The following is a 26,064-nucleotide window of genomic DNA, read 5'->3' as shown; positions in this document are numbered from 1 at the left end:
CTTCAACACCTTATCTAAAGGTTTAGCAATCAGCTTGGCTGGTGTGTAGCCTGCTCTCTTTGCCCACATTCCTCTCGGCTGGTGGAGTATGTCTCCAGAGGGATAAGCACTTTCTCCTCGGAAGCTAACTCCTTTTTTGAAATACAGCATTTCACCTTGCTGTTCCCAGAGGCTTACAGGCTGATTAAGGGGCTAGTTTGAACATTTCAAGACAATAAAAGTAAACTTGAACGTGCAGGTGTTTGGTATTTAGGCAATTTCATATGTTCCTGAAAAGGGTAGTGGGTTTAAGTAGGGTGGGCGCACTATTGCATTCAAGAAGGCCTGCTTGTCCCCAGCTCAAAGTCTTTCAGGATAACCTCTTCCAGGGAGGAGACACAGCTCCTCCAGAGCCACAGGAGAGAAGCACTGCTGTGGGATTCCCAGGCTTTCTGTGGCTTTTCCCAGACCTGCACTGGCTCGTTGATCTGGCAGCAGCAGAGGAAACAGCTCTGTTGTGCTCACTTCCCCCAGCTGCCTTTCATAAGTAGTTGTAGGTACCCTATTGTACTAAGACAGAAAAATGTGGGGCTTTTTTTTTTTTTTTTTTACCTGGAGAAAAGAGAAGGGCTCTACTGAGGACACCTGACATGCAGAAAGCTTCCTTTCCAATACCTCAATTAGAATTTTTTTTTTTAGAAGTTCAATCCATAACAGACAATGTCGTGTGTTACAAAAAAGAAAGCCACTGCTATTTTAATAGATTCCCCAAAGACAAGAAGAAAAGCAACACAAATTCAGGGATAAATAATGAGAGAGCAATCCAAAAGCAATTAGGGAGGCAAGCAACGGTACTACCTTTAAGGCATCTGGAGCAAGAGCCTCCTTGGGTATTTTACCTCGGGCGGAGTAGCCTTAGGCAAATGCTCTGACTATGCCCAGACAAAGGGTAGATTCAGCTCTCTGAAGAAAATAAGCGGAAACACTTTCTCTGAAAAACTGTGAAAGCGTGCGCAGCGTTAGCTATTCCCTCCTGATTTTATACCCTAGTGCAACAAAGGGTCTTCCTCTTCCATAGCTTTCTCAAAATTCTTCCCTCCCACAAAATGCAGATCAAAGAACGTCTTATGCTTAGCCATAGGAACAATTCTAATAAACATTCCACATTGTTTTTGGGTTAAAATATTATTAATAGCTATGTATTGCAAAACTCAAAAATACATGAAACTGGCAACCCTTGGAGTTGAATGACTGTAGACAAAACCTCTGCCCGCGTTGCAAAGGCATTCACAGAAAGCTAATACAATAGAAAAGTCTCCAGTTCTTTTCTTATCTTTGCTCTGTGGCTGGAGGAAAGAAGAAAATAAATCTGAATAATACCAACTTAAAAATGAGGATTAAAGAAAGCGCAGCACTGCCAAGCAATTGCGTGAAAAAGGAGGATTTTGGTGAGGCGTATTTCATGAACCAAGTTCTTTTGTGAAATATATTTTTTCCATGTAACAGGAAAGCGTCACACTTGACTTGATAGTACTTGTCCCACTTATTCCAAATTTCATTAAGCGGCGTCAAGTACTAGAATTTTGAACAGCAACTGAGGGACTTTTCTCCCATGCACATATGTGCTTTGGCACTAATAGAAATTCTATTTCACTGCTGAAATATCAAAAAGATACAAAATGCAACACACAGTTTTGTCAGGTGACTAACTAAAATTGATCAGGATCCCATGCAAGTCTACTGAAGTGGCTGTAGATTCATACCTATCATAAATGCAAGCACAAAAGAATATATTAGCAACTGATTGTCTTAAAACTGGAATGCTGAAGTCAGGGGCTAATTCTGGAGTGGCTAACGACCACCAAAGCAGCAGGGACTTGATATAGAATTAATATTAGTTTCACAGATGGAGGGTCACAGAGCATAAGACTTGCTGAAAAACAATGTAAAAAACACGCAGAGAGGAGAGATCGGCAGGCAAGGTTACTCCTATGGTAAAGCAGCTGGTTCCGAGGGATGTTTAGTTTGAGACCCTGAGAGATGGAGTGAAGGCAAGGCAAAGGCTTTGGAATAAAAATGAATTTCAAGGGAGCCTCGTGGCCGTGTACCTGTGACACCAATCTGTTGGGGCTGGACAGTAAGGGCTTGCAAAGCCCTCCTCAAGGTCACTGAATGACTTGAGCTCTGTCTTAAGGGGGAACCAGGAAAAGCTTGTGATTTTCACCAGGAAAAAGAAAAAGTGAGTTGTGCAGATGCTGAAGAAAGGCAGATAACACAAAACTGTCTGCCTGGAAAGCCTCATCTTGCAGGGCAGGGACTGGAGATCACAGGCGGACACAGCAGCCAGGGGGAGCCTCACGTAAGCTAAAGCTAATAAGTAATCTCTCTAGAGCCAGAATACCTACATACCTGACGTACAAGCCATATGGCACGTCCACTTTACAACTCGATCTCCTTACAGCAAATATTTAGAGTTTCAAAGAGGCCAAAAAACTCCCACAGACTGCTGATCAGAATTGCTGAATGAAACATTACCAACCATTACTTGCGGTCTGCAAGGACGTTTCAGGAATAGGATAATCAGGGAAAGGACCGGTGCCAGAAAGGTAATTGTTACCTGAAAGCGGAAGAACAAGAGTCAGGTTTTGCTGAAATCAGACAGCAGAACCGACCAACAGGGCAGACGAAATAACCCAAAGCCAAATAATATCACGTGACTGTTCCTACTACTTTTAATCAAAGACACAGCAGAGCAGCACGCCAAAATATATGTAACCGGGGGAGTCTTTCAACCTGGCTGATAGAAACAGAGGCTCAAACAGCTGGAAGACAAACTTAGGCAAGCTGAACTGTGAAGCAATATGTAATTAGGTACCAAAGAGAATAATGAAACATTGCCTGGAGTCTGGAAAAAAAAACCCAACCAAACCAAAAAAACTTCAGTCAGATTTAGCTGCTTAAACACAGGCATCTAGCACTATTTTTGATGTCCTGGGGTATCCCTGCCTGTCAATGAACTGCTCAAGAAAGGAACCAGTTTCCCATAGGTCCTGAGTCACGTCTGCAAGTCACATGCTGATGTCTCATACCTTAGGGCATCTTACGCCCTAAAATCCTGTCTAAAAAGAAAGTTTAACTTACGGGAGAAAATACTTGTCTGTGGCTCACGATGAGCGATCTTTTGGACTGACAAGCTCTGAAGCTACAACCCTTTTTATCCTCTCCTTTTAGGAGGCTTGAAGACGACAGAAAGTTCTGTGTAATTCTCAACACACTCTTAGCCCTTGCCCCAAGATAAACCTTCAGGGCTTGAGCACATCACTTCTGGTGAGCCAGGAAGCCTTTCTCTCCTAGGCCTTGTAAAAGCTCCTCTCTTCTCTGTAGCAGTTCAGTTCAGCAGTGGAAGAACGGCTGGCATGCACCACAGCCCTACGGCACTACAAAACTCCTCAATAATAGCTAGCAGATTGGCTTGTTTGACTCACACTCTGAGTCACTCTGATCATTAGATTTGGGGGTCAGGAAGGACTTTCACCTGTGGTGAAAAACACATTGAGGTTTTTTGCTTTCCTTATGTACAGTGAGAAGTAATTTAACTGCTGAAAAATCTGGCATATCTTACCATAGCAATTCCCTGGCACCACAAGGACCCTCAGGCACTGCTCACACTCCCGTTCTCTGCTTGTTACTAACCTGAGTTTCTAACCTGAGAAATAGATTTATTTTTTTTTTTTAAAAACCTTAACTGAGGTCTTTATGCCTGCTATAAAGCACACAAGCATAACACGACCTGCTATATCCCAGAAGTGAGACTACATGCCCCAGCATGAGTTCTGTGAAGCATCAGTCACTTTTAAACTTATTTCCAGCCCCTTGTGGGGACTGACACATAGCATTCAGCTTCTTATTTGCAGAATAGTAATATTTTTTAAGTAAAAAAATCTGTTACAAATAAAGGTTCTAGAACGCTAATTTTGCAGGGTGCCAAATGTTCCCATTCTTTATCTGTTCTGTAAATTAATGTCCCTTTTTCCTATAGAAGGAAAGAGCAACATGGTTTAGACTATAATTTTGCCCTTATGCTAATAAAGTCCACTTCTCCCGTAATTAAATTACACGTAGACCTCAGGATTAGCATAAGTTTACAGTACGGCCAGAATCTGCATGGGACAAGTGACTCTAGAATATTTCAAAACATCTGGAAAACAAGTGTACATTGTAACCCATTCCAAATGGACTTGAAAAAGACAAAACGCCCCATACTTGGAAGTTCAGAAAGTGCACTTTCTCTGTGATAGGTCCTTTGAACACATTGAAGAAAACAAAAATATCTGAGAAGTCTGTTTCCATGCTTAACTTCTCAGACTTTAATTTCTTCACTTCCTTCTGGAGATTTTGATAATTCTTCTGTGCTTGGCATTTATGATATAATATGATAGATGACAGCAGATTTTTCTAAAATGTACCTGCTAATGAAACTCTATAAACTCACTCATTTACAGAAATTAATACTGAGCATGGAAGAGGATGACCAATAATTGTCCCAACTTCTCTTAAATATCTTTATCTGGAAGCTATCCAGCATGCGTTAATAAGATCTGAGGCCAGTCCAACTAGTTAATCTATGGAAACATCACAGTGGTAATCCTTTTCATTATTAACACTTCTTTTCTCCCTCATGCTGTTCCCTCTCAGGCAGGAACCACTACGACATCACCCTGGAAGCAGTCCAATGGAGAGTTAAATGATATCGTGAAGTCCTAAATACAGAACACTGGCTTACAAAGAGAAAGGTATTATAGGTTTAAGGTATTAAAGAATAAATATACAGCTTCAAATTATTAACTCCCTCTGGTAAATTTACAAAATAAAAAAAGGAATCAAATGCAGATTAAAATTGAACTAAATATATACTTTTTAAAAAATAATGATACTGAAGTTTCAGAACATACACAACCAGGCTTCCCAGGAGACTAAACACCACTTCACACCATAAGATGCACAGTGAAAAACTGTCTAGCCCTGGAAGAGTAGGGAAGATGTTTTTTTTGAATAAGTTCCTGTTAGAGAATACATGTGATGGAGGTGAATAATTATCAAAATAACCTGGATATTACAACACTTTCAAGGAGAGAATATCTTCTGAATGTCTTATATTGCCAAAATTAGGTGTCCCCGGGGTTTTTTTTAAGCTTTTCATGTTTTATATTCTGAATGAAGAAAATAGATAAGTTAAGTGTGCATATTTACTTAGGATTCAGGATTAATATGCATTATTGATTTACTGCATTTTGCAGCTTATTTTTAATGTTTTACAGAAGTTTGAAAGAAAATTCTGTGTATTGAATGAAAGACTTACGCAAATATTGCATTATAATTTAGTTTAAGGTACCCAAATTTAAAATAATAAGAATATTGTTAATGCTGCTACTGTTAATACCTTTATTCTCAAAAGGGGTAATACAAAAGATTCTTCGGTCAATCAGTCTAGCGTCCCAGGATCACTATTCCTCACAGAGGATAAAGAGCTCAGTATATCAACATAAAATGAACTTTCATTAACCACAGTCAAAGTATTACACGCATTTCCCACTACCCCAGCTACACGTTAGTAATAAGATCCAACCCTGAGTTTATTGGCAGCCTGCAAGATGAAAGACAAGCACAGTTAATGCTGTTGGGCGTGCTGTGGGGTTAGTTGTCTATGTGAGTTTCCACTGGGGTCAGAAAACGGAAACAGCAGAAATGGGGAAAGAGGAAAGGAACAGGAGAAGCAAAGCCAAGAAAGCCAATGCATCACATCTCTGACACACTCATACTCAGCAGTGACTCACAAGCAACGAGTCAAGAGAAGTCATAAGGGAGAGTTTGAAGGACATAGACGGCTGGACAGATGTATTAGAATGATTTTCCCTTAGGCACATGGATAGACATGGAAGAAAAACACATATGTATGAGGTGGTTGAGGAACAGCGAATCCTGTTCGGGGGAGCCTCAACTGAAAAGCAGACAGTACAAAAAGAACATCTGAACAAGGGGAAATAGCCTTTAGAGCCTCAAACGTATGCCTCATGAACAGGAGGCGAGAAAAGGCAAAAAGCAAATGAAGAGGTCCAAGCCAAGACGACAGCATTTATGTGGTAGGAAGTAGAGTGTATTAAAAAGCCCTGCAGAAGCTGACGTATAAGGAGCTGAGAACGTGACCGAATTTCGATGAAAGTTCAGTTAGCTCTAGCACAGCAATATACCCACGTTCTCCTGCATACGTAATTAGAGAGAGAAAAAAGGTCAAAAAACGATGACAACACTGGAAGCAAGAGTGGCAGAAAAGGTAGGCTTAACTACTAACAATGATTTAGATTAACATCACTTTCCTAGCTCCAGCAGGTTTATCTGAAGGGCAATTCAGATTTCCCTTTCTCACTTTCTTTGCCTCTAATTTACTTTCTTCTATCAAGAGCTTATGCTGCCCCTTAGCTGACCACATGCGTCTCGCTTGCCTTCGTTGCCTTTATTGCAGATCGAATCAGAATGCCACCATCGCAACCTCCCGGCAAGAACAACTTCCAAAGCCATTAAATTTATATGAATTCTGGTAAAATGCAAGTACTTTGTCAAGGTGCTTTCATTTCTGACACCTTCCTCCACTGTTCCGCTGAGTACCACAAGTCCTGCAAAGAGCTCCCTGAACAAGCCATTTTCTGAAACACTCTGTTCTGCAGTATAAGCAGGAATGAAGAGATTTACAACACTCATAAGACAACTTTAAAAGGCCATTTTACATGAGAACGGTGACAGTTCAGAAAGACTTGCGGCAAGCATGGTGTTGGCTCCACACACAAAAAAAAAAAAAAAATTAATCTGTGGCAAAAACAGTAGGCAGCAGTTAAAAAAGCATGAAGAATCACAAAATAAAGTGTCTATTGAATTGGCAGAGCGCAGCGTTGCGCGCAGTGGTTCTGTGACTGAGCGCTAGGACATCCTGGACAAACTGAACAACCTGCATCTGGAAACACGTTTGATTTAAAAAACAATATCAATACCGAAAGTGACCAGAAAATGTAGTGTTCGTTTGCGGAAAACTTCAAGAAGTATTACCAAAACAACTCTATTCTCTAAGGTTTCATAGTCACATATGAATTTTCTGTGTGCTTTAGCAAGCAAGAATACATCAAATGTTTTCTTTTACAAACTACATGAATTTATCTTCACACTCAAACTTACATCTGAAGGAATGTCAATTGTAAGAAAACAGCAAGATATCAAGAGTTAAATTTTTAAAAAGTACATTTATTCTGTGGACAATACATACTGAGATTGAGCAGGATATGAAGTTTGTTTCATAGACTTTGAAAATTGTTTTATCTAGCTTTAAGGCTGTCAGGTCTGCAGACACGTTGAATTCTGTAACATAGATGAACTACAACATAGTCCTCACCTGCTGGTCTAACCATCATTTTAGCAAGCTAATAGAGAACTGAAAGGCTAGGTAATCAAAACTAATTTAAATGAAGTGTTGCTTCCAAAGGCAATTGCAATAAACGATGCCAACATGTGATACATACTACATAATTAACTGTATTCCTTTTAAAAGCAAAGGAAGACTTTTTTTGTTTGCATATGCTTAATTTTGAAGCAAAGGAAAGGAACGGGGAGACATTTGCTCTCTGACTTGAGCTAGTTAGCCGCAAAACAATTCATTTGTTCTGGATTTTTTCTCCCCTCCGGGTGAACATTGAATGTAACATACGGTAGCCTTTCACAATGAGATATACCTCTACATCCTGCAAACCAAATAATATCCAATTACCAGCATCTTTCCTCATCTTTCAATTTGATCCCACTCCTAAGCCCACAGAAATTAGTTGCAAAGATTACAGAAATACAAGCCATTATTTTCTAACATCTGTAGAATAACGGCTGTTTGACTCTTCTGATGTCTAAGGCATAGTAGCATCATTCAGGCAGTCTGGCTGGTATTGCTAATTAAAAACAACCTTTCAAAGGCACATAGGGGTTATAGCAGGACTCCTGTATAGGAGAGAGCCCTCTGTGGCCAGAGGACTCTCTGCCCTCCAGTGAGCTGAAAACTATCCTTTTGTCCTCACTGCTATACAGCAACATGATAATTTATGTGCTAAATTACTATAGGCTACAAGCTTATTTAAACACGTAAAGCATTAAAATACGACGAGAATGAATTAGAAAGCCGTAGACTTCTCAGGGCTCAACTCGGAACCGGGGACCACTTCGCAAGGGTGATCTACTAGGAGGTGGCAATGCACGTCGTCAGAAGGCCTTCGCAATGTTGGACAGTACGACTGCTCTAAGCCAGGCAGTGAAATTCTGAACAAAACAGCAATTATTTTCATTGAAGAATATTCTTCTTCACCTTCAGCTTTGTAAATACTTAAATTTCACCACCATCCAGAAACTCTCCATAAACCTGGTTAATACTTATCTTTGGGACATTTAGCAGAGTATTTCAGATGACAACAGATGTTAAAAAGAGAGCCTAACCAAGTCTAGAGGGACCTCTGGACACAGCAATTAGAAGCTGTCAGGTTGATTAGCAGAAGATCAGGGAGGGATTTGATTTCACCAGATGCAAGTTTTTCCCTCCGTTCTCTGTAACTAAATTGCGGGGAGCATAGCTCCTGGAGCTCTACAAAAGGCATTTAACTGGGATATGTTATACGCTTTCATCCACTCTCATACACAGGAAATAGTTTACTCTTGTTCACATTTCATATGAAACTTTTGTTGGAAGTGAGATCTTAGTTTGCATTATTTTCCACAGACCTCTAAAATAAAAGTTTTGGTCTTTAGAAGAGAAAACAGAAGGCAAAAGACAGGCCTGGAGGCCAATCACATCCCCCTTGGTTTTGTCCTCCTCCACCATGGAGGATGGATTATTCCCCTCCCCTCTGCACAGGTACCTATTTGCTGCATTGGAAAGCTGTTCTTCTGCTGTCCCTTACCAATACGCTGCTGAGCAACCCGGTTCTCCAGCAGCTGAGTGGGCTTGCTACCACTTTTGTGGAGAACAGATTCCCTTCAAAGCAACACAAGGTCTCAGTGGAAAGCCAAAGGCGGCTATATCATAAGATACAAAATCCACTGCTGAGAAGAGACCTGAAGGACCATCCAAGTTCTGCTGAACTCTGGATTCATCAGCTGCCTCTCCAAGAGAAAGAGCTTCCCCCTTTGAGGAACAGGGCTTGCAGCTCCCCGCAAGCTTAAAGTCTAGCGGCAGCTATGAGCAAGGGGTTCCTACCTTCCACAGAGTTGGGGTCTTGCCTCTGGCAGAGGAAGCTGCATGCACTGTTTTCCAGCTCTCACTGAGTTTAGTACCCAGTCCCTTTGGCATTTCACAGGAGAAGGGGTTTTAAGAGAGGTAATGGCTCCAAGTTCCCACTTCCTTCAGAGCTCACCAGTAGCCCAGTTCCTAACCTAGGTGCACATAACCAGATTTGGCAGTACCTCCCCCAACACGTCTCTGGTCAAGTCACTTGCCAATAAAACTGAAAAAATCCCCTCCAGGGTCCTTCCACCTGAGATGATTTGAACCTCTGTCGTCTTCTTTCCCAGAGAGCTGAATTATTTTTACTGGGGTGGAGGATGTTTGTCTCAATGTCTCCTCATTAAAATAATCCTTTAAGTCTCTTACAAATATCAAAAATTAAACAAACGTGTTGGCGTTGCTTTGGAAAGTATACAGAAAAGGCATCGCATTCTTATTTTTCCCTTGTGGAAGTTGGTTAAACTACAAAGCCGGGGAAAGAATAATTATTAATAAAGCTCTAGATGTTATCTCTTTTGGTCATATGCCTACTTCAGTTAATACACAAAGTTTTCATATAGCACCCTCCTTCTGACAGCTGCTTACAGTTTTCTCCACACTCGCTAGTATCATGCATTTAAATTGTATAGTTTATCTTCCCGTTATATAGATATTTTTACATTGTTAACCCTTAAAATAGTATAACAAGCTATGGGAAGTGTTTGTTACTGCTTGTAAATAGAAAATGAGTTAGCTATGCTTTACTCTTCTTCTTTTAACGCATCGAGTATCAATTCAATAAAGCAGTTAAGTATATGCTTCATTTTAGAGCTATGAATTGACTAATTTCAACCAATGCAACACAGTCCAGTTCAAAAGTTTACGGCAACTACATTCTTACTAGTTACACGTGTACCTACAGGTATGCAAGCTAGTACGTGCTGGGAAACATGTAACGTGAATGATGGTGCAGGCTTACCTCCGGGGGAAATTACGATTCAAATGGCAATAGCAGACCCTTGTGCAACTGTCTATGTCATATTTTGCGAGTCACAAAGATACCACACCATAAATCAAAAGAGGTTCAAGCCCTGAACTTCCTTATCATGTCACAAAAAGGTACACAGGCATAGAGCCTCTGGGACAAACAGCTAATGACTGTGTGTGATAGTCCAGTGTTATCAGTCATTTTACTTTATTCCATCAAATTTATTCATATGCCAGAAATAAACTCCATAGAAGTCTTTCAGTTGAAACATAAAATAACAGATATAGAATTTCTCTTTCAAGTGACAGTTCAGATAATTATTCTTTTTAAAATTTGAAATGTCATTTACATCCAGGCTTGAAATACCTTTTGCATTGCATTTAGAAGAATCTCTTCACTATAGTATTTTGCAGCCCACAGTATAATCTGCATTTTCTTTATCCAGTGTACAGGCAGACTTTGATAGGTTTTCCACAACCTTCTCTCTCGTGCACAAATAACCGAGATATGGGTCAATGCAAACAAAAAAAAAAAAGAAAATCATAGTTTGCACAGAAAAAATAAAGCATAAATATTGCTATTGATGTTGTGTCAATACATTTCATATTAAATATCAACAGATTGCACATTTGAAAATAACAGGAAAGCTATATTAAACCTGCAGAAAAGAAACGCAGTACCTCAACTACAACAAACGTTTCTGAAGATAGAAAGGACTTGGAGAGGGACGTAGCAGAGATTTAGACCTCTCTCTGTGCCTCTCTGCTAGAGAGAAGGAATAAAATAGCTAGAAAAAATTGAAATATTGGAAATATTTGTTAAAAAAAAAACCTTCACGGGGAAATTGTTTTTCTCTCAGTAAAATACTCCAACTGTTCAGAGCACCAGTGATCACAAAGCCTGTCACTGGCTAAACTCTCTTCTCAGTAAGGATGATGATTTCCTGTCTTTCTCACCTCTCAGCTACTTCTTGGTAAACAATCTCTAATTCCCACACATGAATGTCAAGGCAGAGGTAAACAAGGGTGCTCGCTGGATCACCTCCGAGTCCTCTGCTCTAGAGGGGTCCTAGCTACATAATACCTGCACCAAGGATGGGGTGCTGCCTGCTGCTGTTTTTGCTACAGTCAGGGCTATATAGCTGACAGCCTCAGTCATCTTGTCAATCTACGTTTCCTGAGAAAACAAATTTGCTCTTGCAGTGTGTCACGGTTCGACTGATCATCCCTAACCCAGCTGGAAGGCATAACAAATTGATTTATTTAACCATAACAAGTATACAGGTTCGGGGTTGTCAGTATAGGTGTTATTGTTGGTGACAAGGGGATTTACAATAACCCCTAATACTACAATAACAAGAGAATCAACAATAACAAGTGATAGAATCAAGAATGCAATTAATTAATCAATGACCTATTATGATGAACTATTTACCTATGATTTACAAGGTGCTCCAAATACACACAGAGTCAGGCAATCTCAAAAGATCAAAACCAGATTACAAGAGTTATTGTGAAAGAAATAAATTGCAAATTAGTAAACACCAGAGGAAATACAGACGTGAACAGAGAAGCAGGATAAAGGGGTGGGGGGGGGGGGGGAAGGTGAGTTAGAAACCCTAAATAGCGGACCAGAGACCCTAGATGTTAATACTATCAAGCCACACTATATATATGTGCTCTCCCATGGGTACGAGACCCTTGGATAACCCTTGAAGGTCCACCAATGCACTCACACGTTCTCCGTAAGAAGGGGCTACTCGCCAGGCACACAGCGGTGCGTTCCTAGATGTTCTTGATCCAGCCTCCCGAACCAAAGGTGGGCCGAGGCCTGGACTAGAGTGAGTCTGTTGTCCTTCTCCCAGTCTGCGGTCCAGCTGCTTCAGGTCAGGTGCTCTTCACCTGGGCTCCCCTAGATAATGATTTCAGCTCAGTGAGTGGCTTCAGCTCCTTGCCCAGCAACAACCCCTCCGCCTCTTCTCCTCTTCCAGCTCCACTCCAAGGTAGCAGTAAAATCACTGCTCTTTTATAGCCAAACTGAATTGTGGGCGTGGTCACTCACTGCCTAGTGCTTCCTGATTGGTCAGTTTTGATTCTTCAGGTGACTAACAATGAGTTCTGGAACCTTCTATTCATTGACAGCTACCATCTATTGTTATCACATGGTATGGCCTCTCCAGTCATCATCCACTCATTTGGCAGGAATCTTTCAGAGAGCAGCTCTTCCCAAGAGGGGTCAAATACAGGTCTACCCATTCTCGCCTATGGAAAGGGGGAGGGGAGTGTTGACCAACTACATAGTAAAAAAGAAAAAAAAACACCAAAGGGCAAAAACCTTCATCCAATATTCCTTCCTTTGTCAGTAATGGAAGATGAGGCCATTGTTACTGCTATATTTAATTAAAACATCGCTTTGCAAAAACGAAAACTTTTTTGGGAAAATTTAAGACAGAACTTAAGACAACGTTATTTAATAAAGCCAAAAAGGACAACAGTGCAGAGCCGTATCTGAGGAAACAGGTAGTCTATTGAAGAAGTGAGAAATAAGAGCAAAAGGGGCTCTTACACGCTGAGAAATTATAATACAGAATGCACTGAGATTGCAAGAAGCGAAAAGAGAATTTAGCGTTACCATACGACAACGTGAGTCCACGTTTATGATGCAAGTCTCAGTCCTCTTATGAGGAAAAGCCTATACAGAAGCCCTTCTGAAAGTCCTCATGGTAGGAAATAATGACAAATGAACAACAAAATCTAAATGCCTCTCCTCGTCCTATCAGCAACACGCCAGCCAATTCGTAGTTCGACTGCTCTAGCACCCGCCCAGCAATAAAAGTCATTTTTGGTAACAACAGGTACCTTGGAATAAGACAACTTCTGCAGGAAATACAAAGCAAACATAACAAATAGCCTAAAATATAGAGGATCACTTCATTGAGAATCCATATTCTGGAGGAAATACTGTAAAACATCCCGAGGAGGAAGCGCTCTGCCACTGGCTGTGCCTGACCCCTGTGGAGCCCTACGTCTTGCTTAAGAGAGCAGTAATCCACAGTAGAGCTGTACCTTACGTCAAATACACCCGTCTCATTCGCTGGGAATCCAGCTGCCAGTGCGATTATCTTCCTTGGCACTAGAAATGGAGCCAAGTGAAACTAGCTACGATAATTCACCAAGAAGCCAAAAAATCAAGTACTTGGACTATTTTGCTTCATCAAATCATTATTCCACTTGTAAAATAAGTGACCAGTCACTCTGGGGGAAGTCTTGGTTGAGGTCCTGCACACGCTGAAGGTGAAACAAAACCCTTGAGGAGAGGTTGTCTTGGCAACGCCGGCTGGTTCATATTTAAAGATAGAAGCACTCTCCAAAGCTAACTGAAAGTTAGCTTTGACAGAGAGAGGAGGAAGAAAAAGGAATGCTAAGCATTCATAATGTCTTCGTAGCAGACAGCACAGCCTCTGCCAGTTGCCCGAAATATTTTTGGACGGTTTGGCAAGGCTTCCCCGTTCACTGTACAACGTCCTTTTATAGCAACTATTAAGACAAACAAATAAGTCTTTAGTTGAGAAAAGCACAACATAAACTCTTCCAAGTTACTCATCGTGAAAAGCAGCATGATGTCTCATTATCTAAAGTGCCACCTAATTTTTTTGTCATTAACACACCAGCAGATAATCGCGACGTTCCAGTATAGGCATGTTCTTGTCATCAATTTGTGCATGTAAACAATGCACTTTTTATAAAGTGGAGACGGGTTCAGATGACTTTTCACTCTTTTGGAACTTCTCTTTGCAAGTTAATGATGTTAAGAGCCTTCAAGTGGCATTTAATTTCCTCTGGAACTAACGTCATCAGCCCTGGGTCCAAGGAGATGGGGAGCAACGCCGGTGAATCCCACCAGACAGCTATCGCGATACGAGCAGGCGCAGCACAGGGGAGAACGGCAATGCTGGAGCAATCACAGAATCGTAGCAATGCTACGTGCTAGATCCCACCACCTGTCTGCTGAAATCTGTCCAGCTATTTCCTTCCATCAGTAGGTCACTGCTTTGGAAGCAGTCATCTTGTAGGCAGGAAATTTCAATTATTAATCATGTTTAGTAAATTGCTTTGTTGCTAAAATGCACTGCCTTTAATTCATTAGAATTCTCCTTACTCTATCTTAAAGGGATATAGAAAAGAAATGCCCTATTCTGTACACTGTTACTTTGTGTACTTCCCTCAGGATAATGAGGACATGGTTATACTGGAATGTCCCATGTTACTCAGCCCTTTTCCAAATTGTTTAGTACCTGGAAAGGGGTGGGGGAGGGAAGGGGAAGAGAGGAAATAAAACCTACATTTCTTTAGACTTGCTTTGCCTTGATGATTTATTTGGTAGATGGGTGACCTGCAGTGAACCTATAATTCCACATGAAACCAATTCTAGAAAAACAAAAACAAAAACACCACAGTGCATATAGAACTGTCATTCACCTTCATGCTGCCTTTTCAAATACTTTGTGACTATTTTCTTTTTTTTTAAATAGCCGTTATCTTGTATGCAGAGTTACAGGGCTGGCTTTAACACCGCCCAGATACTTTTCCTGAGCAGAAACGCTGTGCTGGGAACTCAGTGAAGTTAATTTTTCTCCTCCTTCCAGAACTCACTGGCTGCCACATCCACAACCCCGTTTACTAGTCAGCATGTTGCCCATTCGCCCCCACGGCGAGGTCACTCAGGGGTTCCTCCCTGCCACCTCTGATCTTGGCTAACATACGCTATTCTGCCACGGGCTAATAACAGCTTACTGATTGTCACTTTTTTCTAGATCATTAGCTCCAAGCACAGTACCTTAAGACACTCCTAACTTTTTGTAACTTGACAGCTTCTACCATTTCTATTTCACTGGCACTTTCTAATCCACACAGTGCTTAATCTCTCTTCTACAACTATTAGTCTCCTGAATAGCCTCTTGAGGCAACCGCTGCTGAAATTTGAAGAATTGTAGTAAATTGGTGTAGAAGATTGATTTAAACACAGGTAATGTCTTCATCAGATCTTTCAGTTAGTGAATAATAGATGTTCTTTAATTCCCTTCCTAATAGTCGTTTTTCATGCCACCACAGAGGGGTTCATTGCTCTCTCATTCTCAAGCTCACCTGAGCATTAGAGACGCACTCTTTTTCCATCAAGCTGTAAGCCCACTTTCAAAAGCAGCCTCGATACTAATTTCATCATTTCTTTTTTTTTTTTTTAATATTACCTATCACACTTTTTTCAATCCTGACTTTTAGTGCTACTGTGCTAGCACATGGCACAATCCTCCTCTGCATGAGGACAAGTCTAATACTTTTTATAAAGGTAATATTGTCTTAATGGGAACGAACAGGTGGGCAGACCAGAAGGATGCAACAATTACATTTAATTAGTCGGCAATAAAGGATGATCCCAAATACTTACTGCACTATCAATCTCGGTCACGGCAAGCATGCAAAGGACTGCAACAACAAAAAAAACAACAAAAACGCTTGGAAAACCTGGGCAGCAAGAGAGACTAGCCAACCGAGCCTCCTGTGCTACATCCTTATGTGTGATTCTGCACGCCCAGGCCATGCTCTGCCCTTCTTACACACTGCAGTCATTGCTTTGGACCGACCAGCACAGAGATGGTGTAAGCCACTGCATAGCACTCTTTTCTTGCAGGATACTGCCTTGCCTCTGTCCAACCCTGCAAAGAAAACCCTGCCTATGCTCTCCAGGACTGTGTTCCCACAGGGGAGTCGGGATTAGCAACTGATTTACTGAATTATGTTATAACCAATTTTCCCATTGCTTCTGCCTGAAATTGCTTCTCATTCTCCCATTACGCAGGCCTTCCACAATAAATTAATATAGGACTGCTCACGATCTATTCCCTGCATCCTTCATTATGCTCTAGATAAGTGGTAAAGTGGAACAGATAACTACCTACTTTAATACCAGCAGTAATTACGGGATTTGGGGCCAAAACAGCACATAATTGAAGTAGTAAAAAGATTGGGGGAAAAAAAAAACTGTTGGGAATGCAGCAAAGGAAGAATCATTCCAAAATAAACTTCTTTTTGTGACTATATCTCAAGACCAACATTAGCATTTAAAAGGTTTTTTAAAAAAAAGTAAGCCTTTTCTGCCTCATAAATGTAAATAATATGTGATAAGTGATTTCTTACGCACGTCCTTTATAAAAGTGACTTAAGTGAAAGAGTGAAGAAAATACCTACTTAAATGAAGAGACTAAATCTACTGGTAATTCTTCTCCAAATAATTCAGCCAGTAGCAGGCTCCTAGTGCCACTACGCAATCCTCATTCCTTCCTAGCGTTTGCTGCAGGCACGGTCCCAGCCCAGGAAAGCCGGCCAGGATTCCCCCCCTGCATCCATTGCTTCCGCTCTGCAGACAGCCAGAAGAAAACAAGTTATGCGAGAGGAAAGATTCCGACAGGACCAGGAATTCCCAGACGCTTAGCTGTCTAATGTTATAGACACATGTGCCTCCTGGGACTCTCTAAAGACCCTAAACAAGCTACAGATTAACAGCGTTTCAGTGTCTAACCCACACAGGTGCTCAGGCATCCAGCTCTCTCTTCCAATGCCTCCACAGTACAGCTTAGTAAAATACGGGATTTACACCTCATCTAAATTTTGACATTCGAGTGTTTCTTTGTATTTACTGGAATTGAGAGCTAATTGTTTAGACTTCCATATGAAAAATACTTTCTTAAGGTCACTGCTGTGGACAAGAAGAGCCTGTGCCAGCCCTGCGCTGGTCTGCTTTATCCTGGCCCAGCGAGCAGCCTCCGGAGCAGACGCCTCTGGAGCGGACACCATGGTTTTCTCCTCTGGGCTTGGCCTCCCTTTCAAGGATGCCCCGTGCAGTTCAATCAGAGGGAAGAGTCACGCTGCATGAGCAAAGAAGGATTTTGGGTAGAGCTTGGCTCCAGGGAGAGAACAGGGGCACGAACCAAAGCTTCCGCAACAAAGTACTAGAAGAGAAATGCTTGTAAACTGGTATGAAAGAACAAGTTTGTTTGTTTGTCTTTAAGCTCAGAAGTGAAATAACGAAACTGTGTTTTAAAAGACCCAAGCCAAAATATTCTTTAATTTGTCTGACAAAAGTGACCACTAACTAAAAATCTGTTCTCATCACTGAAGTTGCAGTTTCGCAGCAAGTTCATCTTCCATGAGAAAATTATTCAACCAAAAATTCCCAGCCAGCCTCAGAAAATCTTTGAAAAACTGCTCCTTGTTATTCAAGGGCACGTTCCTTTGCCATTTCAGCTTTCCAAGTCCTTCAAGGGAAAAAGAAACTCAAATATATGCTTGCATACAATGGTGTGAAATTCAGGCCTGTGGGCAAGGACTGATGTGTTCTATCAGAAGCACGACTATAGGAAAGCTGAGGTCTCCCTCTCCCCAGCTTCCCTTCTTTACACAGAAGAAAACCGTGTTTAAGACTAAATAGGTTAAGTGGAAACCACTCTGAAGCCTTCTTTTGAAGCCTACATTAATCATTAAGCTTTTTCATTGATTTTGGTGGAAGGGTAACATCATACAGTCACAAAGCAACAGCTAATCACGCTGAACTCTCTACTTGGGCTCTTGGATACTTTTTCTAAGGTTAGAAATGTGACTCAGAGGTGGCTCTCAGGCACGTTGCCACTCTCAATCGCATAGGCGTTAATGTACACGCAGCCCATTGGAAATACTGTTGCTATAGTGTATTACAAGCATTAGGAAAAACTGGACTGCATTTACAGCATTTAACCGAACGGCCAACTTTTCTTCCTGAGGCCAAAGCATTTAGCTTGCTCAAACTGTGAGTGAAAGGTCTTTAAATAAAATAACCAAAGGATTTATTCTACGCTTGAACTACAAATCTGACAAACAAATGTTTGCTGTAGTGGTACGCTGTCCCTGCAAAATTTTCCCAGTAATGCCCAAATTCTGTATATATACCGAAATCTGAATTATAGAGAGCATAAAACTTTCTCGGTTAGCACATGAAAGGAGAAACGTAAACCAAAGAGTACTTCACTGATTACATAGTTAACATTTTTCTGTGAATACTCGAACATTTTTGTAAATCGACTTCTCTTACATTCACGTTCACTTCTTTTTCCCTGAACGCTCATTGTTCTGGAATTTTTTAAAAGAAACTGCATATTTGAAGCAGACTTTCAAAATAGAAATTACATTCAATTCTCCTTAGATGAAATCATCTAAGCAATTACAAACATCCATCACATCCTCAAATTTTGCCTATTTGTATTCAATCTACAAACGGGTAAAGAATGCAGCAAGCAAACACAAAGTCACAGCGCTATGCTTGCTAATACTCTCCAAACAGAAAAAGGAGACTAGCTTTCACTTAATTCATTTATTATGTCTTGCTCATCTTAAAACACAAGCGATATTTTAGTTTTATAGCATGCTTGCCTGAACAAAGAATTAATCATCAACATAAGGTATGGAACGCTAGTCGAAATGTTAGCTAGGCTCCAACGGCAGCAGATTATTAAAAGTAGAAATAATAGTACCAGACAAATTAAAACTGTGGCTTCCTCCTGACTGGAATATCCTTGCTAAATTTCAGCTGCCTTTGTAACTGAAAGAGCAATAAAATTAAAACTTCATTAAAAACTATTGCAAGAGACAAACTAGTAGTTTGTCAACAGTTCTGCAGCAATATATAAAATATTGTGCAGAGATATTTTGCAGTGAAATGAAGAGGAGATATTTTTATATTTCAGCTTTCTGATTTATTGGGTAACTGCTGAGAATAACTGTACAATAAAGGAAAAGGATACTTCCACTTCAGCAGGCCCATGAAGCCCAAAGGTAAGAAAATAAACTGATCTCTGAAATTCTAGTTTATTTTTCATCTGTCCAAGTATCTTTTTAATTTGCAGATCATTTTGTGCAACTTATTAAACTGAAATGTTGCTTCCTTAAGAAACAATTTAACAAGTATATCCTGAATATTATTGAAACATGGCCGAAATGGAACATTCCTTTTGAAGTATGATGTTAATGTCACCTGTTGAGTGCATGGCAACAAAGGAACAGGCTTCACAAAGATCTGAGCGAATGCTAGTGCTGAGACAACCCAGGAGAGCTGGGTCCAATCTCACAGATGTCCTTGGCTATCTTAGCCAGGTCACTGAATCGGCCCTCTGCTGTGCCCCCTCCTCTGGGTGTCAGCAATTGCTGATGTGCTCAGGTAAGGCAGAGAGAAAGCCTTAAATATGTCAAGCCATATCAAGGGAAACCAGGAGCTTGCAAATTTGCCATCAATGGTGGCATCTTTTTTTAAAAGACATCATTTATATTAACTCACTTTAAAAAGCTTAAGCGGCAGGTTTAAACACTTAATGAAAAAGAAAACAAACAACAGGCAGAATTGCCAAGATTAAGGTTAACGTTGTCTTTGGTAAGATAAATATCAGTATGGCGCAAACAACACAAATGAGTCGTGTGGACTTTTAAGCAAGTTGCCTTTGGCAGTGCAAGCACACACCTAGTGAGAACATTCAATCAATAAGGTGTCTCGCTTACATTCTTGTAGAAAGCATATTCCAATTTTACATGCCCAAGCATCCATATCAAAACCAGCATCCTTTTAGATGTAAATCTCTGTTGTAAGACAACAATTTGATGGGGCTTCTTGTTAGAGCCACAAAAAGCGGTTGGGTCATCACAAATTCAAAGAGTGAAACAGCACATCTGTTTTTGCCATATATGAGGACTGACATGTGAGTTTACAGCCACTATTTGCTTTGATCTTCTCTCATTACATCCACACATTGTCCGCTGAAGCCTCTTCCTGTGGCACCTTACGTTCGCATAGGATTGTTCATCTGCAAAGCCTTCCTAGATGATTAACAATCACACTAAGGTATAACCCAGGAACAAAACAATACTGTACAGCTCTGTCCACAGGCCACATATTTTCTTAATTTGTCAGTTATCTCAGGCCTAGGTGCAGAACAGACAGCTCAAGTTTTCTTGGTTGGCAGTGTTTTCTTGAAAACGGAAAGCAAAACATCCGCGTCCTGGACATAAGCTAACTTTCCAGGCTACGAGACTGTCAGCAGCTTTCGGCAGTGACTGCTGCAACCGTGCTGGGATGACCCCTCTCCTCTCTGGGGGAGGCTGCTGAAGGCCCCCTCATCAGCTGCTCTACTGGTAAGTGGCTTGTTCTTTTCATCAGAAAACACAGAGCAAATTTAGTTATTTTTCCTGACTGGTGGATGACTTTTTATAATTACTGTTACCAGCCTTTTCAGCTGAAATGCATTTTAAGCTGCAGTATACCTAAAGGTTACAGTAGGTATTCCAAGGAATCAAGTAACTAAACAATGGCAGCATGTGCTACGTTTAAAGTAACCATAAGACAATAAACAAATTCCAACATTCCTAAGACTCATCACCATTATCTGGGATTTCATCCCTGCCCCTCTGTTATATATTTGCATTCTACAGTGCAAAAACCATATAGTGATTCAGTTTATCCGAGTACATAAGCTACTGGCCTTTCCAACCCGAGAAAGACTTTTTTCTAAAAAAAGAAAAAAGTATACATACATAACTATGCTGCTGCTGCCATTCTTCCAATTTGTCAATTGAATGATGATGCATGAAGAGTCCAGAAGAGCCAGAGGATTAACTGAAAGAGAACAAAAATATATTTGGTTTACTGTTTAAAAAAAAAAAAAAAAAAACAGACAGGATCAAGAAAACAAATGAAAATTAACTTCAAAACTGTAAATTCAGACATACTTGATAAAAAAAAAAATCTAAAAGAGTAAGTATTTCAAGATTAATACTCCCCTCTTCTCATTCATTCCACAGAAGGCTCCTTGGTTTCAGTGTCCTGTTCACAGTGGTTAATACTTCCTAAGACAGATCATTCAAATTCTTTTCTTTTCTCTTTAGGACTTAACTTGATAGCTGAGAATCTGTGCCAAAATTTCCATTGTCAGAAATTTATCTAAATTATTTTATACATTTCCTCCCTGAAACAGAAGTTTGTGCTATCTTTTTGCAATCTTTTTCTTCCTTCACCATCCACTCCAAGCTGAAGAGTTGCCAATAAAGTCTGGAGGCCTGAACCTTAGTCTAAATCTCATGGTTGTTTTAGCTGCTGAAACACTATCACTGGAAAACAAACAAAAACAAAACAAAATATCGCAAAAAATATTTCCAGACATGTATAAATCAGAAATAGTGAAAGCCAAGCTCTCATTGCTTTGTAAGTGAAGTAAGGAGCGGAATGACAAGTTTTCTTCATTTTTTTTGTATTGCTGGAATTCAGTGGATAGATTGCTACTAGTTACAGCTAATCACGTATTTAGCAAAATTAGCACATAAGGTCAGCAATTAGACTGCTAAGGGAATTGGCGTGCATAATCCAGCTATATTGTAAGAGCTATTAAGCAAATAACATAGAGATATGAACTATGGAATCGCCCGAAATGCAGCAAAAAGGAATGTGAAAGACAGGACCCTTGATATCAGTAATCACCAGGTACAGAGAGGACATGTAGCCAGCGTAACTGCCTTTGACAAAGCAACTGTGCAATTGTTTGGGTAATTACATATTAGCTTCAGAAATCTTAGGCACATTCTCTTAATAAGCCTCCGTTTTCAAAGAGGGGCCATAGCCTGATCTCTCTCAACGCTGAACGAGCAATACCCGAGATCCTAACTGGAGGTAACAAGGCAGCAAATTTATCGCCTTTTCTCCTGGATCTCAGCGCTCGTTCTTTGTGATGTAGTTCTCTCCCTGAGAAGCTTCAAGTTTTGTTATGATTCAGTGTGCAAAACCCGGTGAAGTGATTCAAAATTGTCCTGTCTGTACCCTGGAGAGCAAGAATAAAGGCTAGGACGGGGCTAGGAAGGATGAACGAGCGTGTGCAAGGATCTAGGTCGATGTGAACGTGTGCTGCTCCTCCAAAGAGACTAGCATATGAATACAGAAGGCAATTCTTTGTCCCCTCTTCGTTTCCTGTTGTATCCCTGCAATAACCATTCTGTTTTAGTGCTCTCCTCTGACACACGTATGCTGCTATTAATAAAAGTTTTTGAGGCAAATATATGAATATAACATATAATTTGTTTAATGCTATTGAAAAAGCTTGATAAGAATTCAGCACATCTCCTGTGTCTTCCTTCACCAAAGGGTTAAAGCCTAAATACAACCAGAAACTAAGTTAGGACACTTGATTCTTAGTGATAGAATAAAATGATAATACATTAACAATTACCTTTGCCTTGAATTGCTATCTTGCCTTTTCTTACTGAAGCCTCATCGTATTTAAGATGATTAGAACATACCTGCCTAAGTTTAAGGTTGCTTATTTTAATAATTGAAATGTTTAGGGTCTTTTGAGGAAGGTTTGTTTTCTGTCACCAGAGGAGAAGCCATAACATTCACGGATATGCCTTACATTTATTTGTACAAGGATATGCAGCTTTCTCAAACTTTTTTTTGATTCATCTCTTACAGTTTCTTTTATAAGATATTTCAGAAGATGCAGGTTTTAGAGATTTGTGTTCTGTGCTGAAAGGTCCAATTCCACGTTCTAAGACTTAAGCGACAAATTTTAACCTAGCGCTCTTTAGACATAAAAAGGAACCCAATAACCTTAAAAACATGATTTTATCAAAGAAACAGAACCAAGTTACCTGACATAAGTTTTGCCACAGACTGAATTTCAGCTCCAAGAGTGTGTAACATATCTTATGTCTTAAAAAGAAACATGACCTTAAAAAAATAACAACAATTTACGATTTTCAAATAGGAAAAGAATTGAGGGTCAGACCCCTCAAAATTCTACAGTTTGGCTTTGTCAGACACCTTACACGCACAGACACAAAAAGAAAAGCCTACTTAAAACAAACTTAAATTTACAGTAGTATCTTCTACCATGCCACTGAAGCCTACATTCCAAAAACTTTATGAAGTAAGTCATGGGTGAACGGAAAATATTTGGTAGAAATACCCCTCTCAACATAGTTTCATACTGCTGCTTCAAACAAAACGAGAAAGAGACAGAAGCTGCCAAACGTGCCTGAAGCCGTAGGCCAGCACCACGGCTTACACCTCTGACCGCGGTACTGCTGCCTGCTGCAACAGGCTGCTCGTGGCCCAGACTGGTTCTCCTCCTACCTCTCATTTAAATAAACTACCTGGCTGCTGACACTGCCTCTCCAAGAGCAGCCCTGACAGTGGTCCGATGGCCGGGATGATACCTGCACCGTTTAACTTCACTTGAGAACCTAGTTAAATTGGGAGATGGATTTTTGGGCGAGAGAAGGAAAGTGCATAACTTAATGTGCTTGCTTTCTTTTCAAACTTGTGCATTAGTATGTCCACCTCCTGTTGCCTCTACCACCTCATTTGCCAATCCCTTTGGGAAGGCAGCACAATGTTAGACAGTTCAAAACAAAACAAAACAAAACACACTTGCAGAGCTGCCCGAAACATCTACAGGCAGTAGATTCAATTACTGCATATTAAGTCCTCTACATTACAGGGTTGTGAGTCAGGGAGATGACGGCTAAATTAAAGAAAAAATGAACGCAACAACCCTATTGGAGCCTGGATCTAAACAGGATAAACAAAATACCATAGCTCAGCATGACAATAAAGCAATCAGTGAGCACTTGTAGTCCTTCCTGCAAAACACAACGTAGGATAAAACATCTGCTGACAGGTCTGCTGCAAGCCTTTTCACAGTTGCCAAGCCTTGTGTGCAAGTAGGCTCTCCTGAACTCATTTTTCGTTCCTTACTGGATAGTCACTTTTTGAGCCACCTTTCTAAGCCTACCGCATACACTTGTCATTTACGGTTCACTTAAACGCTTGGTTCGTGTGTTTGGTTTGATTTTGACACGTTCCTGGATTACCCATGTTTCGGTAGATAACCCAAGCATGAATTGCAGTACCACATCATCGCTACTGCTTAGCCAGGAAGACAGCAGAAAATTAAAACATCACACAAGTTTTCTGAGAGCTACACACTAAACCTCAGCAGTGTGCAAGTTAAACATTAAAACTACTGTTATCTCAATTGAATACCTACTTAGATGCACGCCAGGAGGCGCAATTTATCCCTAGCTTCAGGTGATTTTTCAGTTCACAGAGAAAAGCCTTCTAAGAGAGAAACCACTTGAAACCTAAATAATTCGACCTTTAAGCAAAGCAGGCCAAAAGACATTGGAGCACATCAATTGCTTTACCGAAGTCCACTGGCCCATTTAATACAGGATGCTGTGGCCGAGCGTCCAGCACCAGAAACTTTGGAGAAACTTCAATATGGTTTGCACAAGGCAACCGAACAATAAAGCACACAATAAACTCTTCTTTATAAGCTCATAAATTAACTGGTTCTCAGGCACGCAGCCCACAGATTACGTGAAACTTCTCTGTCTTAGATGTTTACAAGGTATATATTTATGAGATATCATTTCCCTAAATTCTTCTCCAACTCCCCTGACTCTTCACGTCATTCTCCATTATGTGGGGTAAATGCCTGAAAACACAGATCCATGGCACTGAAACACGATGATCCTTCCAAGTGCCTTGAATATTTTAAGCTTTTTCACTTGAAGTGCTGTCACACTGCATATATAATGGCATATTCTGTCTGTCTCTATTAATAAATGGACTTTAAAAAAAAACCTCTCCGATCTGTTAGTTTCAGCGACATCTTGAAACAAGCAGAAGTAAGTGCTGGGAAAAAATAAGTAATTTCCTCTCAAACTGATGTTAAGTCTCTCATTTCAAGGAATACCTCTATGTCCTGATGTCATGGGAGAATAAGAAAATGCAAGGGCCACTCTTGCCTTGAAAATAACAAATGATAGACACCTTTTCCTATCTGTTCTTATTTTCTGCTTCTTCAGAGTGAACAATATCAGTCTTTTCACTTTTTCGTAACAGTGTTTTTCCACATCCTTGGTCTTTCTTGTTATCCCTCCCTGATCACTGCGATGAAAAAAAATAAAGAAAAAACGCCCACGCAACCTCACTACAAGACCCAAAAACCAGATGAAATGACTGGGAAATGCACATTTGTATACTATGAGAGCAGACATTTGCACAGCTTACAGAGGGATGTATTATGCTTTCTAGTTTTTACGTCAAGAATGAGTATTTTTATAGAGACATAATTTAGTTCAGCATTACTGGATGAAGCACTTTAGCCAGTGCTATGAAGGACATCAGACTAGATGACTCTAATGATGCCTGAATGCCAAGAATCTATGGTATCATCCTCAGTCTAAAGTAGTCGGATTTCCAAAACGGATCTAACAAGGTCACCAAAGTCTTTTAGAACAAAAGAGGAGCCACAGGGTAAGAAAAAATGTCCTTGTATGGATCAGCAATTGGTTAGAGGAAGGAAAACAGAGAATAAATGGAATAAATGATCATTTTTCAGAGCAGATGGAGATCTGTGGAAACTTGCAGGGATCTGTGCTGGGAAATCTGCTCTTGAAAACATCTATGCTAGATTCGGTAAAAGAGGCAAAAAGAAAAAAAAGAGTTGGCAAAGAGTACTAACTCATTCAGAATCTGAAAAACAATAGCATCTTAAAATTCTCAGTGGCCACTGAAGAACATGTGGTGGTAAAGATCCAATGAGAATCTCAATTTCTGCATTTTTAATTAATAACGTTTCATTAACAGATTTGAGGTTTAAAATTTCTCCTGCTGAGGAGGATAAACCCATTAACAACCAAAAGGCAATGAAACACAGGGATGAGATGATAAAAGTTTCTCTTTT

The 26,064-nt window shown here is 40.3% G+C and overlaps 1 protein-coding gene across 1 annotated transcript in view; it reads right to left on the bottom strand.

Annotated features, from left to right (window-relative positions):
- PCDH15 (protocadherin related 15) overlaps positions 1-26,064 on the bottom strand; it is a 1,072,490-nt gene that overhangs the window by 928,304 nt on the left and 118,122 nt on the right. The window contains exon 3 of the mRNA XM_068951042.1: positions 20,858-20,939. The gene's annotated coding sequence lies outside the window, so the exon portion shown is untranslated. The remainder of the gene's footprint in view (positions 1-20,857; positions 20,940-26,064) is intronic.

Source organism: Struthio camelus, chromosome 7 (genome assembly GCF_040807025.1).
Source record: "Struthio camelus isolate bStrCam1 chromosome 7, bStrCam1.hap1, whole genome shotgun sequence".
Classification (NCBI taxonomy): Eukaryota; Metazoa; Chordata; class Aves; order Struthioniformes; family Struthionidae; genus Struthio; species Struthio camelus.
The sequence above is the reverse complement of the archived record's forward strand: the minus strand, read 5'-3'. Positions and strand labels throughout refer to the sequence as shown.